Genomic DNA, 16,393 nt, shown 5'->3' with positions numbered 1-16,393 from the left:
GTGGAAAGATAGAAATATATGCATCATTCAATCAGCACATATTTAATTAATTCTTACAAGAAAAAGCACCGAGAAGGAAGAGTGATGAAGTACAGACACTGTTCTGAGAGCACAGCTGGGGACAGTCCTAGACTCTGCCTCCCATGTCTGTCACTGGAGAGCTTCCTTTATTAGGATCTCGCTACCCCTGCTCAACTTGATGAAAAGACCTATAAAGCTATGGGATTTCTGTTTGACTACCTTGTGAGTGTAAAATAATAAAATGAACACATTCTGTTGTTTGCTGCTCACAACATCTGACATTCAGAGAGAAAGTCCAGAGAGGTTAAGGAACATGGCTGATGGCACCAGGTGGCAGCGTCAGAACTTGAGCTCCTTCGTTCATGTACCTGCACAGCTGAGTTACTCTGTGGTAGAGATGATGAGAAATTAATTCCTCTGCTACGTTTGGAGAACTGACATCACCAGAGTGCTACAGCTCTGTGTTCACTAAACTATAGGCTGGGTCTTTCAAGTGCTGGGATTTAGACCCTTTTCTCCAGAGAGAGAGCTTGGTCTACAAAGATTCCTAACATCACTTGGACACATGGCTTTCAACAAGAAAAAGAGGTCGTTATTTGCAGTAAATGATCATATAAATCTGACTCCACACAGCTATTTGTTCAGTGGAAATAAGTGAAGGCCACCAAAAGAAATCAGCCTCTTTATTCAGAGCTGCTGTCTCTCATGAGACTCAGAGGCAGACAAAGGACTGGGAAGGCTGCATGGTAAAAGGAAGGAAGACTTTCCATTGAGTCCGACTGGAAATTGTCATGAGGAAGCTGGAGCTTGAGTCTCTGTGTCTTCAAACATGCTATTAGTATATATTAACTTCTAAAAAATAATCAAATGAGAGCCATTTATATAATTAAGTAAAAGCTTTGTGGCAACTGTATGTAAATGCCATGGGTATGCATGTCATTACTGTGACTGTAAAAGGTGGTAACAAGTAAGTAGGTGATGTTTTAGTCTTACTCTGAGAGCACGGTTTCTTTTCACATTTCTCTATTTGGAGAGATGGGCTCATTCAGATTAGAGGCACATAATAGACACTTGCCAGTGTTTTTGCACTTAAGTGATGACTTTTATGACTGCTCTGGAAATGTGTGGACTGTGAAAGTTTCTCTGTAGGAGGAGAAGACTGAACCCATGGGAGTAAGAAGCCTTCTCTTTCCCTAAAAAGAAGATGAAGTCTTAGGACATGACTAACTTTGTGGACTTGGGGCAAATCCTCGTGCCTGTAAAGCACCTGAATTGGCTCAAGAGAGCAGCAGACTACTCATATTTTCCCATAGATTCACCTGAATTCCCTCTCTTGATTCTAATCACAGACAGCCATCTCATAAATTTTACTAGAGTGATCCTTCCTAGAAGAGTTCACCTCATCCTATTTTTAGATATCTATGTGCTGTCTGCATTTAATTTGCATACACTAGTAAGTGTATCTGAACTTGGATGAATTGCTGATAAAATACCTTTGCTGATGTCCTGAGCTAGGAATAGCCTACTGCTACGGATTTTGCTCTCGGCTGCCGCTCCTGTGGTTCATCTTCATAGGATCATACCCTCTCCAGTGCTTGTTCCAGTTATCAAATGTGGACTCTTAATTTTTTCTTCGATCTTCCAGTCCTCTATGTAAAAGACGGTCTCATGCGCCATTTCTTTTTCCATCATCCTGATAGCCTAATCTTCTCATGGGCTCCAGTATTACATTGTCATCATGCAGACAGAAAGCATGCTTTTTTCCTGCAGCAGCCACCCCAGTCTTAACAGCAGTGAACAGTTATTTATTCTAGATGACCTGATTCAAATTCAAGTTAGACAGCAGCTTCAACTGTGACCCGTATTGTTAATTTCAGTGGACATAGGACTGTTGTGTTACATTTATTTTATTTCTTTTAACTAAAACAATGCCCGGTCCCTTTAATTCTCTCTGAAAAAGTGAGCAACAGTCATTCTTGTAGGTACAAAAAGACTCTTGATTGTTTTTATTTTTCTATTTCTTCTCCATCTCTCATTCATCCCATACAAAGTAGTTAGAGTGGCTGGGCAGCCGAGTATCTGAGGAACTGAGGTTTGAGTTAGGGGAGAGCTAAGGGACTGGACTTGTTGAAATTTAAGTCTAAAGAAAGCAAAGGGCTCCCCAGAATGAGGGATGAACAGAAAAAGAGCTCAAGAAAGAGCCATGTATGTGCCTTGTCACCCATGTGTGAAGTCCACCTTCCGTGGAAGGGTGGCCCATGCATTGTGACTGTAGTTTTTCCCACTACAGAGATGTGATAGCAGCTGTGGCTTGATTCCATCATAAGTAGAATTAATATTAAATCACTCATCCCTCTGCAGAAAGGAAACTTGATGCGAGTGTTACGATGGAACCACATTGCACAGTGCCACAGTATAAGAACGGCACCCATTTCACTGGTACATTTGCAAAAGTGTTCATTCATAGTTGCTGAAATCTTTAGAGCACACATGTAAATATGAGAAGTTATTTGTGTAAGACATTGCAAATTATATTAATGTTCTTTCTTTCATATTTTGTGTGTAGGTAGTTTTTTACATCAATCCATTCCATTTATATTCATCTAATTTTCTCATTGTATTTCTTTGATCTTCTGTTAAAATCCCTCCTGTGAAACCTATTTCAGTTATAAAGGTTACTAATTCATGTTGAATTCATCCTGGATGAAATAAAATATTCATAACTCTTCATACATCTATTGTGGCATATTTTTTTTGTTTTGTTTTAAGTTAGGGAGAGTTACACTAAGAAAGTACTTTGTTATGTGTGACCCCATATCTTAAATTTAAATAATGTTTTTCTTAAATGCTTTATGGATTTCTGAAATTCATATGGATGGTACACATTCATAGATTTCTAAGGCACAGTTTAGGAGTGAGAAAGGAAAGGGCGTATGGGAGATTAACTGCTAGGTAAGTTGTTTAATAAAACCAAACAATCCTTTTATACACTCAACGAATTTATCGAGGCATACCCTGTTAGAGCAGGCCTAAGCTGGTTCATGGACAGATACCACATCTTGGTATCTGAAACATTAGTGTTATAGCATAATAATTTTTAGAACTCAATATACCCAAACTGCTTATATGGTTTTCCTATGAGTGGTTCTGTGGCTCTGGTGTATGGGCTGGAATATGGTTTAGGTCAGGTAGAAGAGAATAACTTTGTCTCCCAAAGAAACCTGAGCTGTGTTTGCCTTGGGCTATAAACTCAGCAAGGTTTAAATATAGTTCAGCAGGGTCAGTATGTGTTCTTCATGGGAGAACTGAGGCAGGCTAAGTCTCTGGTTCTCTTGAGTAACATTAGACATTTCAAGTTATCTCAGCCACATCTTAGAAACTGGATGGTTCTCTAGATGATTATCTAGAATCATATAGTTCACAAAGAGCTTTTTATAGCTATTCTCACATGATTGTAAAAATTCATGTCTGATTTGGAAAACAGAATATTACAGCATCTGAGTCCTGTTTTATGTGTAAGGAATTGTCTGTCTTTATGAGTCTTGGTGGAGAACAAAGACTGTTCTACAATATGGCAGCTGAAAATGCTGACTAGTGTTCAGCCTGCTCCCAGTTTAGAGCCCAGGCCATGTGATCTGAATCCCAAATCAGCAGCTCCCACTACAGATGGAGCATTCCTAGTCTGAAAATCTGAAATCGGAGATACCACACAGTTCCAAATCTTTGAACACTAACATGATGCCCCAAGTAGAAAATTCCATAGCAGGAAAACTGTTTGATGCACAAATTTTTTAAAATTCTATTTATAAAATTATCCCCAGGCAATGTATAGAAGATGACTATGAAACATATAAATTTCTTATGTAAACTTTGGGGTATAGTCCCAAGATATCTCATTATATATGTGAAAATTCCAAAACTGAAATAATCCGAAATTTGACACCCTCCCCGGGAATAAGGATTCTCAGATAAGGAATGTTCAAGTGTTTGATGGCATGAGAGACTAGGTGCAGTCTCATTCACTTGCAACGCCACTGTCTGTCTGTCTCTGTTTGTCTCTTTCTTCTCTGTCTCTCTCCCGGTGTCCCCTCCTGGGTCAAATCAGTTTTACATTTTTCTTGATTCTAAGCTTCCACCTTGGTTACTTAGTATTCCCAACAATTCTGAGCTTCCTTTTAATAAATTATTTTTCTTCTTAATTAGTTATAGGAAGAACTTGAGGTTAAATACCATAACAGTGTTCCTTATTCTACAGGAAGACGGTAAAACAGAAGGTAGATTTGCATAGCTTATGAAAATGAATCTGACCTCTATATCCACGGTGCTGTATCACATAATATAATCTAATTGGAGTAGGATACTAGAGCTCTTGTACATATAGTGTTCATATGCAGCAGACAATTTTTAATCCATGGAAACAACTGTAGTTGATTTATGAGAACTTAGTGTTCATTTTATAGTTCATTGTTTCAGAAGAGACTTTTTGAATACTTTCTAGGAGCATAGCAGTGTACTTTGGTTATATTTTTTACACTCTTATATTTACACAATTTGTGGAAATTGAACATTCATTTATCACTCGACTAACACAGCACAGTAAAAACCAACTATTAAGTACGATATGATTTGAAAACCATTGGTTTCTAACCTGACGTCTGGTGATGGTATTCACATGTTGTCCACAGGGAGCGCAAAAGGCGGGGATCATGAGCTGGACCCTTTTCTCAGCCACACATGCTTTGTGTGCCCCAGCCTGGGCCTCAGGATGCCAATCAAGCACTCTCATTGAGCTGAATCTCCAGGTCTCCATACTCAATTTAAAGATACATATTTTATTCTATGTTAAAATCTTTTTCAACATAACAGGAGTCCTCTTAGAATTACATTTGAGGTAAAAAGTTCTTTTTCTACAAAACAAACACACTTGTGTTACAAGCCAGAGGAAGAGAGTGCAAAGGGTTTGCCAGAATAGGTTGAATCCAGAGACTTCGAGGGGCGAAATCCATTGACGTGAGTCTGGATAGGGCAGCCTGAGGGGAAGGAAACGGGCGATGTCTGCAATGACAGACAGTGCCAGGTTTTAGTGAGCTCCTCACAAGCTTTGAAACAAGAGGCATCTTCTGGAGTAGTCATTTGAGTTTTACATTTTTTGAGATGGGAAAAAGCCAAAATTGTCATATTTTCCATACAACTTCTCTTTTATCTAAAACTCAAATTTGAACATTTCTTATCTTTAAACCCATGTTAGATTCTTCTGTGATAAAACACACAAGATAAACGATTTAAAAGGGAAACCTGGGTGTCAGCTTCTTGATTCAGAGGCTTCTGCCCTTGGCTTCTTGACTTCATTGTGGGCCTACAGCAAGCTGTTCCATCTGGTTACAGTCCACAGCTGGAGCGCTCCATTCACTTCCTGGTTTCCAGGGCCTCAGTACCCGGTGAAGGGCATGTTTCCTAATTTCCTTCCACTGGGACCCACCTCTTAAGGTACCCCTATTTTCCAATGGGGCCCCAGGCCGGCAGCCAAGCGTCTGACATGTCTTTGAGGAGACAAGCCTAAATTCTGTAGGTGTATGCAAAGAATTTAGAATCTCTTTACTGTCTTTTAAGCCTCACCACTGGATCCTTCCTACTTTACACTGTAATTTTAACTAATTTTTTTACAACTGTCTGAAAGAACCATGTTTCATTCATGCTGAAGGTTAGTGAATAGAAGGCACTCAATAAGTGATTATATTGTTATTCTACCATGCTTGAAGAGTTTTAAATATAGGGTACTATCTTGGTGTGTATTACCATTATTACTAATTTAGCATGGTTGGAAAGTTACTATTATCATCTGCTGACTCTGTTGCAGGATTATTGCTGGCTCCTGTTTACTTCTTGCACAAAGAAGGGAAAGAAAAAGGTTATGAAATGCAAAATATTGAAGTTTTAGGTTGAAAAATCTTAAACCTATGGCAGAAATGTATTTAAGCACACTTTAATTTGTTTTCACTCTGTTCTTTCAAATTATTGTATAAAAGTACGTTAGCTGACATTGTTGGTTTTTAGTTTGTATTTATCTTAAATGTCTCTAAATAAACAGTTTCAGCAACAAGGAAAGACTTCCCTAAATATTGTCTGCTTCCTTGTGGCCATAACATTTTCTCAGCTATAACTGAGCAGTATCTCCTTCCCTGGCAGTCTCCAATTTATATACAGACTCTCATGTGAAGTCCTGTCCAATCAGGAAATAATGTTTGCTCATGTCTGGGATGAATTTTTAGAAACAGCTGGTGAGCTTCCTTCATGGTACATCCCCTCAACAGGCACAGTTGCAACTGAAGTGTGTATGGATGGCATTTTGGGGTTGCCTGCATGTAGCATCAGTGAAATGAGCAGTGAACTTTTAGAACCCAACTTTCTCTGAGTTCTTTCATTGCAAAGGGATTGATAAAGTAGGTATGGATAAAAGATGGGACACATAATGCATTTTAAGGTATTTTTAGGTATCAAAAGACACACTTCCATTGAAACTCTGGAGAAACAAACAAAAAAGACCTAAAATTGTATAGAAAAAAAAATTGTAAGTTACCTGAGGCTATGTTCATTAATATTGATTGATTCTTGTTCTTAGGCATCTGAAAGAAAATCATGAATTAATCTTTGAGTTAGAGAAGCTTTTTTGTTTCAGGTATTACATGCTTGTGTTGTTTAAAATGAGGTTAATCAGTGGCATAAGCTTTAAAAATGTTTTCAATAAGTAATTTTAGAGGGAAGGTGAAAATGGGCCATGCATGTATAATCACTGATTAGAAAAAATTTTGAAGTAATTCACTGAGAAATTTGAAATCTGGCCAAAATAAATCAATTACCTCCCTTCACAGTTACTTAGTTGTGTGTGTGTGTGTGTGTATGTGTGTGTGTGACAAAATTTATACCTCTAATAAACAATACACAACCCAAATAAAATTATCACTAGGGACAATTTTTAAAGTAAACCAGTATGCTTCAGCTAATTGTGAATTTTCTCATTGTTAGTATATTTTTATTGGCTCTGTATGTTGATCTTAGAAATTAAGATTAAACCTCTTAAATAGCATAGAAAAGCAGGAAATCAGATATAACTGGATTTAGTGTTTAGCTATCACTTTAACATTTTGAGATTTAAAATTAAGAATAATTATTAGTGTGCTGTATAAACTGAAAATCATAGCATTGGAGGTCAGACATTTCCATATGTATTAATCTTTTACTAATACAGGGGATTAGAATTAATAGGATAGGAAGTAGACATGGCAATGTTTCTGAATTGGGAAGGGAGAAGTCAGGACGTGTGTCTAAGCAGAACACTTGTGAACATGAAAGTCTCATGTGGAGAAAGAAGCCAAAAGGTTGTAGGAATAAATTTGGATAAGCCTCATTGCTGCTAAGAGACTTAGTTATCTCCTATGTACAGAGTAGTAAGAAAATAGCTACTCGCAGTTTGCCCTAAGAATTACAGATGGTACACTTTGAGTTGTAGAAATGCAGTAGACTCTGCCGCCCTGTGTGTAGCTCGTGGTATTAGAGCCCATTTAGAGCTTTTGTTATCAGGAAAGACTAGTGATAGAACTTCACTTTCAATGAACCATTGTCATTTTTGCATCCTTTTAGTTCTTTGGGGACCTAGTTTAATTTGGACTATTTGACTTTTAAATATAGTATTCAGACACTCAGAATGATAACTGAGATTTTTAAAAATTATTTTTCCTTTTTGGTGGAAGGAAAGGCCTGGCAGTTCTCTTGGAAAGACTAAATGGATCCCAGATCTATGGAGATCATTTCTGCTTTGTAACAACTGGCTACTTCAACGAGCTTTTCAAAGTTTTATTGTCATAGTGGTTTCCAAAAAAATAGACTATTCCTTCCAAATCTCTTCCCAAAAATGGATGACAGCCTACCCCTTCTCTAGAAACCACCACATTTATTCCCTCGTGCATTTGAGAGCACATAGAAGAAGAACTTGAGTTGTTGGGTGCAAAATATTTACTTTTTATTGTATAATTCATTGGGTGGATTGTTAGCAATTTGTCCTCTAAGAGATGATTTTAAACAAAATGCTGTGACAATACTGTAACGATTTTGACCACAAAGAAGAGTTACAGTTGTTGATCCACACAGACCTCTCTGTGCTCCTGAGATGAGACCATGCGGTCCGTACTGGTGCAAGGGAAGTTTGAAAACTGTTTCTACATTCTTGTCCAAAAATTTGATCTACCTTGTTTTCACCAGTTGGTGACTGGTTTCCATGGAAATGGGAATAAGCATTCCTAGTTTTAGCTTCTCAGCTGCCCCATGCCAGCTGAAAGCTGTAAATGCCATTTGGTTAACAGCGAGGATCCAGAATTCTTCCACTTTTAAGTGGTGGAGGGACAGGAAAAGAAAATGTTTGCCAAGTCATTTCACTTTTCTCCCTTTGAAAAGAGCACTGTTTTGTGATTGAGCTATTGACGGACGATTATTAGACACGAAGTCTTACAGCCTCTTTCCTGGCTAATCAGCTTAAGTTGCTTTTCTGCCCTGCAGAGTTCCTTAGCCCATTGCAATTTCAGTGTCTTCTCAGGTCTCCACTATGTGACCCCCTGGGTGGGCACTGAAAGGGGAAAATGGTCAGAATGCTAGGATGAAAGGTCCTGTCGTTTGCATGATGTGTGACCTAAAGGAAATGTAATCTGTTGAAAAGGAAGCACAGCACAAGGCAATCTGGAAAAATTCTCACTTCTGAGAGGATGTTACTTAATTTGCCATATTCCATTTCTGAGATTGTCATTTATAACTAATACATTTTCGGGAACTAGTCCATAGAAAGGAAAACAAAGAATGCTATAAATAAATGCTTTTACATACAAGGTTATAGCATAAAAGGTTAAGCGATAACAATGCAATTGAGAGAGGTATTTTTTTGTTTTGTCTCATGACTGAATATTTGAATCCATGTGAGTACCAAGTTAAACTTTGGTAGTATTAATGCATAATGATTTCTTTTATATTTATATTGTACAGATACTAGATTGAGAAAACATGTGACTCTGGTTCCTAAGTATCACCCAGTGCAGTTCTGTGAACCCCTACCTCCTCTTTTGCCCCTAAGTTGACTTTTAGTGAAGAAAACCAGACACAGTGTCGCCACTGGCTGCCTCTGTGTCTCTAAGTGTGGTCTCACACCTAGCCAATGCAAGGAGCGTCTCAGCTAAGGAAACAAGATGCTTACCGCTAGACTTAAGAAACTAGAGAACTTCAGGGAAAAGCTTACTGAGGCTAAGTGCGCAGCTCAGGGCCTGGCATTTTCTGTTCTCACGTTGTATTCCTGGGAGAACAGCACTTTGAAAATTGTTTTGGTGCAAACAACTTGTGCCTTTTAGGGACTTGAGAAAGAAGCTTTAAGATACGGAAAGGAACTTGCACACAGTGTACATTGGCGGTCAAAATCGCAAGCCAGTTCCGGTCATAAGAGTCACGCAGCCTGTGTTACCCTTCCTGCCCTCTGAAGACAAGGTAGTGCATCCTCATTTCCTCCCTTGCACCACCACCTACCTCATTTGCGAGGCCATGCTGGAAAGATTCATTACTGCAATAAATAGGGATCAAGGGGAGAAAACATTAGACATGAATCCGTTTAAATTAAGGCCAGAGTCTTGTTATGAATACAGCAAATGATGCTTTATTTTAAACAATAAAAGTAAAATTATGAAACTACATGTAGTTTATGATCTAACAGAGCATTCAGCGAGTCATTCCTACATCAAACAAAAATGAATCATGTTTCAAATTGTAGTTTTCTGTAACTATGAAATTTGAATTTTAGTGGAGCCATAAACAGACTCAGTTTGTAAAAATCTTTATAGGTTGCTCTAACGACCATTTGGAATCATTTTATTGACAAATCATTCTGATTTAAAGGCACTGTCGCTGTCCTTGTTGATTTTCCTTCCCTTTTACTGATCATGTACTTCGGAATCTTCTCCAGCTTGGCTTCGAATGTGATTAAAGATATTCTCAAAAGTCTTCATTCATGCATGAAATCCCATTTCTTTTGAAAATTCATTAAGCTATTGATTTGCTTGCTTTACTTTTCATTCTTTGTATTTTATGTTCACCAAAGAAATAAAATCATGTAGATATTTTAAATAATAATCACATATTTTAACCCTCATTCCTTACAAAGTAAGACTCACATCTCCCAAAATGTTTTGACAATTTACTTAGGATCTGAAAGCACTTGCAAACAGAATGAAGTCATACATTTATAACACCACATTTCTGTACCAGCCAGTCATTAACAGATTTTGAGTAAAACAAGTATTTTTATCTGTTTTAGCAAAGCAAGTGGAACCACACATATTAAAGTGAATGTCAACCTGTGAATTTTTTTATTATCTAGAATTTTATGACCAGTAAAATTCATTGAAACTATATCATGTACTGTCCCCTTCCCCTACTTTTGAATGCTTAATGATAGATACATTCTTCAAATCCTGCTTGTTACTTGATAAATATTTACTGAATAAATGATTCAGAAAAGGAAATTAACTGTAGTTTGGGTCATGGGTATCATATCATTAATTCAGGGTAGGTAGATCATTGTAATAATTATAAAATTGGAATTTACCTATAGGCAGGACTACTGGAAAAGTTGAAGTATTGTCTGTTCAGGATACATGCTAGCATCCTGGTGTCTTATTTTGCTGTTGTTGAAATATTTTAGTACACATTTGGAGAAGAGAAAGCTACTGTATTTTGAAAGAAATAGACCACAAAAAATCAAAATTAAAATTTTATACAGGTCATTTCTTCCATTATCTTTATAGATTTTTTTTCTAATTTCTTAGCATATACACTCAGTGTACACTCCATATTTAATGCTTTACTGAGTTCTAATTATGAAATTTTCTTTAATTATGATAATGTGAAATTATAGGAAAATCAATTCCAGTGTAAGGAAAAGAAGTTGCTTAGATTGCATACCAAGCATTTTTACAGGGCCCAGTCCCAACCCAGAACAACCAAAGCAGAAATTCTTGTAACACTTGGCACATAAGCCTTGATGAGCGTACACTATAACACTTGGTAATTATTTAATGTCTTGCAAAACCCCTGTCACTGGTAATAGGTTCAATTACCGTAGTTGGTCAAGCCTTTAGAGGTTGATGTCCAGAGGTTCCTCTCTGTCTATGATGCAAACGTGATACAAGCAATGTCTGCTATGTTTCCTTAAAAAGAACAATCAGGATTCTGCAACCATCCTGTGCTTTTCTGCTGTCCTGCTGCCTTCTCAAAATTAGCCATACTGGTGGGTTTGACAGTTCCTTTTCCTTAGAAGATGCATATTTGCGAGAACATTATTTCTCCCAGTAGCCTGTGAATACAGCTTCCTGGGCCCTGCAAGGAAGGGCCCACTCCTCCTCCAGTGTCTCCTCCCAGATGCTCGAAGCTGATACCTCTCATCAGGTAGTTACAGCCCTGGTACAGGTCTCCTAGTTCATTATTAGCTACCAGCTGGGACTCGTTTTTCCTTTAAGCCATATTGCTCATTAGCTGACAGCCCGCCTTTACCAGCTATCAAGGAGAACAGAGCTAGAAAGTTCAACCTGCATAACTTTTCCACAAATAAGGAGAAAAGATTTTGTTAGCCCTTTACTCAGAATCTTCCCTGTGAAACTAGGAGCACCACAACCATAGATTATTCAATTTTGCATGTTCCCAGCTTCAAAAATGCTTGGGACACAGCATGTGAAGTGTTTGAACTTATAAAAGGAAGGGAAAAAAGGCAAGGAAGGAGGAAATAATGTTAACTAAAATAATTTTTTCTCAAGTACTTTAGTTATTTCCACCTAGTGGAGTATTCCTAGTAGAGTTCATGTCTTACTTACAAACAGTTTATGTTTCTGTTCTCGTGGGCTGAAGGCAGGACCTAGTCTCAGTACAGCAGACCGATCTCTAGAGGGCAAGAGGCATCACATTAGACTTTCTCCAGCCCCAGGGAAGAGTTTCACTGTACAGGTCCAGCAGGCGATACAGCTCAACAGCACAGTGCTTGCCTGGCAAGCGCAAGGTTGTGAGTTCAGTTCCTGGTACCAAAAAACAAAACAAAACAACAATTATACAGGTCTAACAGATCTACGTTTGTGAAGTATGTGTGTAGCAGTAGTAGTAATAGTAGTAATTATAATATTACTGAAGATTGAAATCAGGGCCTTCACACCGAGATACATCCTCAGCCTATTTTACAGGGCCTTCACACTGAGATACATCCTCAGCCTATTTTATTGTTTGTTTTGTTTGTCTGAGACGTGGTCTTGTTAAATTCTTACGTTGTTTACTCTGGTCTGGAACCTGCCACCTTCCTACCTCAGTTCCCCAGACTGCTGTAACTAGATATGCACCACCATAACCAGCTAACATTTCTGAACTTCTAAGAATTTGAAAACAGACCTAAAGTGAATTAGGAGACAGGAGTGATCTCCGTCTATTGATAGTCAAGGTGTAAAGCAAACAATTTCATAGAGCTCTGTTTATGGTAGAAAATGTAGTTTAGCTGTTTCTCAATTCCAAGTACTTGGAGTGAAAACTCTCAGCTCTACAGTTAAGAAGACTAACCAGGACCCTCTGATAAGAGGTTAAAGAACATGAAGAGCAGGAATCTGAACTCCTACTGGGCCCAGAGGGGAGGGAATACCATCATGGATGCATTGGAGAACACAGCCAAGCCTAGGAAATCTCATTTCACAGAAACGTATTTAAGGATCACATGGAAAGCTAATCATTTAAAGCCAAACAGGAGCCCAAAAGCATGACAGTTATAAATGTGTATTAACCTCTAAGAAAGCAAGAAAATGTGCCCCGCTCCCAGTTATAAATGTGTATTAACCTCTAGAGAAGCTAAGAAAATGTGCTCCACTCATGATTAGTATACCCCATCAACAGGGCCCCAGTACCCTATTTTCTTTGTTGTTGATACCTAAGATAAGGGTGATATAGTGATTACCTTCAATTACTGGGACAAAGTACCTGACCTACACTATTTAAAGAAGAAAAGATTTGTTGTGGTTCATGGTTTCAGAGGCTCCCTTCTGTGTTCTGCTGATTTTCTTGCTGGCCTGAGGTGAGGCAGATGTCCCTGCAGGGGCAGGAGGCACTGGAGCATTCCTGCTGGTTTCATGGCAGCCTGGAAGCAGAGAGCAAGAAGAGAATATAGATCCACCCTCCAAAGTCACGCCCCATTACCCTACTTCCCTCAATGAGGCCAGGCCCAGTCTACTAATAGCCCATTCAGCTATGAACTCTTCAGTGGGATTAATCCACTTGGTGAGATTAGCACCATCCAAATCCAGTCATGCTTTCTAGGTATCTCTTTATTCAGCCAAGTCCACAATGTAGGTGAACCATCACAGGTGGGCTAAATGGTGAGTGAGGGTGTTGTTACCTGCCATGGTCAACATACACATGCCCACAGGGATGCCTGTACTTAGCCATTCCATGCAGTGTGGTACTGGAGAAAGAGGCAGAAGTACGGGAAACTCCTGCATTTTCTAATCAATCAAAGGTTGCTTTTTTTTTTTCTTTGTATTGGAAATCAAATTCACGACCTCACACTTGCCGGGCAGGTGCTGTACTGCTGAGCTCTATCCCAGCCCTTTGTTGTTTTAGACGTGGGCATGGATAAGCTATTTTTGTAGGTTGTGGTGGCTGGAAATAAGGGAAAAAATATCAAAGATCTAGGTGAGGAGGATAAAACAGGGACAAGATTCAAGCCGTAAGAAAACACTTAACGCAGTACAAACTCACCTGCATTTTATTTTGATTTTATTTTTTTATTGTCAATATTATTTGTTCTCTGAAATATCCTTAAATCAGAGCTAATCCTACAAATAACTACCAGTTCTTGACACCTACAATAATTATTTTTAATATATTTTTAAAATGATTATCAATTTGCACAAAGTTACAAAATATCATAGAAGTTCTCTGTGCCCCTTGCCTGGCTTTCCTGAATGGTAACTTATGTAATCAATATCAAAACCAAGAAATTGATAATAATACAATCTATAGACTTTGCTCAGATTTTTACCAGTTTTTACATGCACTGAGTGTATCTGACAGTGTTTTTAACCCCCTCTGGAAATAATTATTTTTGCTTTCTTTAAAAAAAAATCTTACTAGTTGATATATTTGATTCCATTTGATATAATACTACTTATCAGTAGTGATCTATTATTATTTAATACTATAAAATATGCTTTTCAGTTTCTTTTCTGGCCTACAACATGGTATCTGTCAGACATTAGAGCAGTTAACAATTTTTATTAATGCCTTAAAATATTGGATATAATTTCTGACAGCCAGAGGAGGATTGATTATATCTATTGCTATGTATAAAAACTTTACAATTTGAAAGTTTATGCTTTAATACTCTTTTAGTGTTAGGCTATAGGAAGGAGGTCTCTGGATATAATCTTGTGTTATTTTATGTATCAATTTATTTGTTATTTTGAACAAATTTTCCAGCCTCACTTCCCTCCATAGTAAAAAACAGTAGCTATGAGACTTCATGCACTTTGTATACCTATATTCACTTCAGATGCTGTTATCTTAACTGATTCACAAACATGATCACTGTAAAATAGATGGTTTCTTTTTTCTCCCATTTTAATTTTTTTCCCCCTCAAGTATCTTTCTTGAGCTTTGGTAACATTTTCACTCATCACATGATGATAATCTTTTTTCAACTACTTTCCATGCCATTTCTCAGATTCTCCTGCTTCTGGCTATCAAGCCCAGTATTGTTTTGTGGAGGGTCTGCCAAAGATTTTCTTTCTAGTAGGTTCTACTGTCAAATATCCTGCCCTTAGTGCTTGTAAAAGAATAACCAACTCTGTTCCTCAGAGCACCAACGTTATCACAGAGTAGGGATGCAGACAGAGGAGCCCTGATATCTCAGTAGCCTCTCCAAGCCTTCACGCCCTGACCCTGTAGGTCCTGCCGGAGTGGTGGGGAGTTGTCATAGGAGAATGCGGGGGACATTAGTCTAGTTCACCTGCTGCCACATTCTGTGCACTACAATCACCAACCGACAGTGAATTTTCTCATTTGTGAAATAGGAGAAGAGCTGTGCTTTACTTACCTCACAGGGTGGAGGCACGGGTCCAGTGAGGCTGCAGTACTCTGAGAAATGGGCAGCTGTCCTAATGCAAGCTGGTATTGTAATCATGCATGACACGGCAGCCACCAAGATGGTTTTTGAACCACACATTGAAAACATCTCTGTATCTCGCTGTCATCTCCTCCTGTGAGAAGGCTCTTGATACAGATGCAGGGTTTCATTCCAATTCATACCAAATCAAAGCCTGCAAGAAAGAAGGGAGAATGAGCAGCCCAGCTGTCAGAACAGCGGCAGTGGCGGGTAGGCAGAGTCCACGAACCGGCAGAGACAGTTGTTCCCAATGGAGAGGAAATGGGGAGCAGTCTTTCTCCCACTTCCACTGCTTGATTCCCTACAGGTGTCAGTTTGGCGTCCAAGGTGGGCGCAGAACAGCAGCTGCAGGAGGTGCCCTCTCTGCCTGTGCCCTGCAGTCTCTGCTTCACTGCTGAGCTTTTAATCCCTGAAGGCAAATAACATAAATTCCCAGCCTCAGTAATCCACACAGAGGGAAAGAAGTTTGGTGAGCAGTGTGACCGAGGACGAGGAGGAAGCAGAAGGAGTGCACGTTGTGTTACCTCGCAAGACACAGTAGATCTTGGGCTGGCCCTGCACCCTCGCTTTGTCTAATGTGTGTTCCCAGAAGTACGTAGACATCAGCAGGCACCCTCTGGCCTCACTTCCTGCCTATTCCGAGTCAAACTTCTCCAGCCCTTTGATTACAATGGTTTACTGCAGCAACCCTGATGAGAATTGGTAGGAAAAACCAACAGTCTTTTTAGACTGGCATGATCTTTAATTCCAGATGCTCTTGAGAAGCTAAAATGGTATATTGAAGTAAAAATTACATAATACAATGTTTCACACGTACTGGGGCCCTGGCACTGTCCCAGAAGCAGAGCAGTAAGAAAGAAAACCTTGAAATTCAAGGTTTGTTCACAACTTCTTTCCCTCTTTTTTTTCTTCCTTCCTTCCTTCCTTCCTTCCTTGCTTCTTTTCTTCCTTCCTTTTTTTCTTCCTTCCTTCCTTCCTTCCTTCCTTCCTTCCTTCCTTCCTTTCTTGTCTTTTTGAGACTTATTGTCCTTCACTATGCAGTTCAGGCTGACCTTGAACTCATTTTGTAGCCCAGGCTGGCCTTGAACTCATAGTGATCATTCTGCCTCAGCCTCCTGAGTACTGGCATTACAGACATGTGCCACCATGTCCTACTTC

At 38.9% G+C, this 16,393-nt stretch overlaps 1 protein-coding gene and 1 long non-coding RNA gene across 4 annotated transcripts in view; one reads left to right on the top strand and one right to left on the bottom strand.

The window, feature by feature from the left end:
* The window catches only part of Pcsk5 (proprotein convertase subtilisin/kexin type 5), a 416,016-nt gene that overhangs the window by 135,611 nt on the left and 264,012 nt on the right, over nucleotides 1-16,393 (top strand). The window lies entirely within an intron of this gene.
* Nucleotides 9,691-15,929, bottom strand: LOC134476222 (uncharacterized). Its single transcript, XR_010047798.1, has 2 exons — nucleotides 15,167-15,929; nucleotides 9,691-13,210 (listed from the first exon to the last, which is right to left on the bottom strand). It is a non-coding gene; the product is annotated as an uncharacterized LOC134476222 (long non-coding RNA).

The sequence above is a fragment of the Cavia porcellus genome, unplaced genomic scaffold, assembly GCF_034190915.1.
Source record: "Cavia porcellus strain 051 isolate PalLab524CR breed Dunkin Hartley unplaced genomic scaffold, mCavPor4.1 scaffold_1, whole genome shotgun sequence".
In the NCBI taxonomy this organism is placed as follows: Eukaryota; Metazoa; Chordata; class Mammalia; order Rodentia; family Caviidae; genus Cavia; species Cavia porcellus.
The sequence above is the reverse complement of the archived record's forward strand: the minus strand, read 5'-3'. Positions and strand labels throughout refer to the sequence as shown.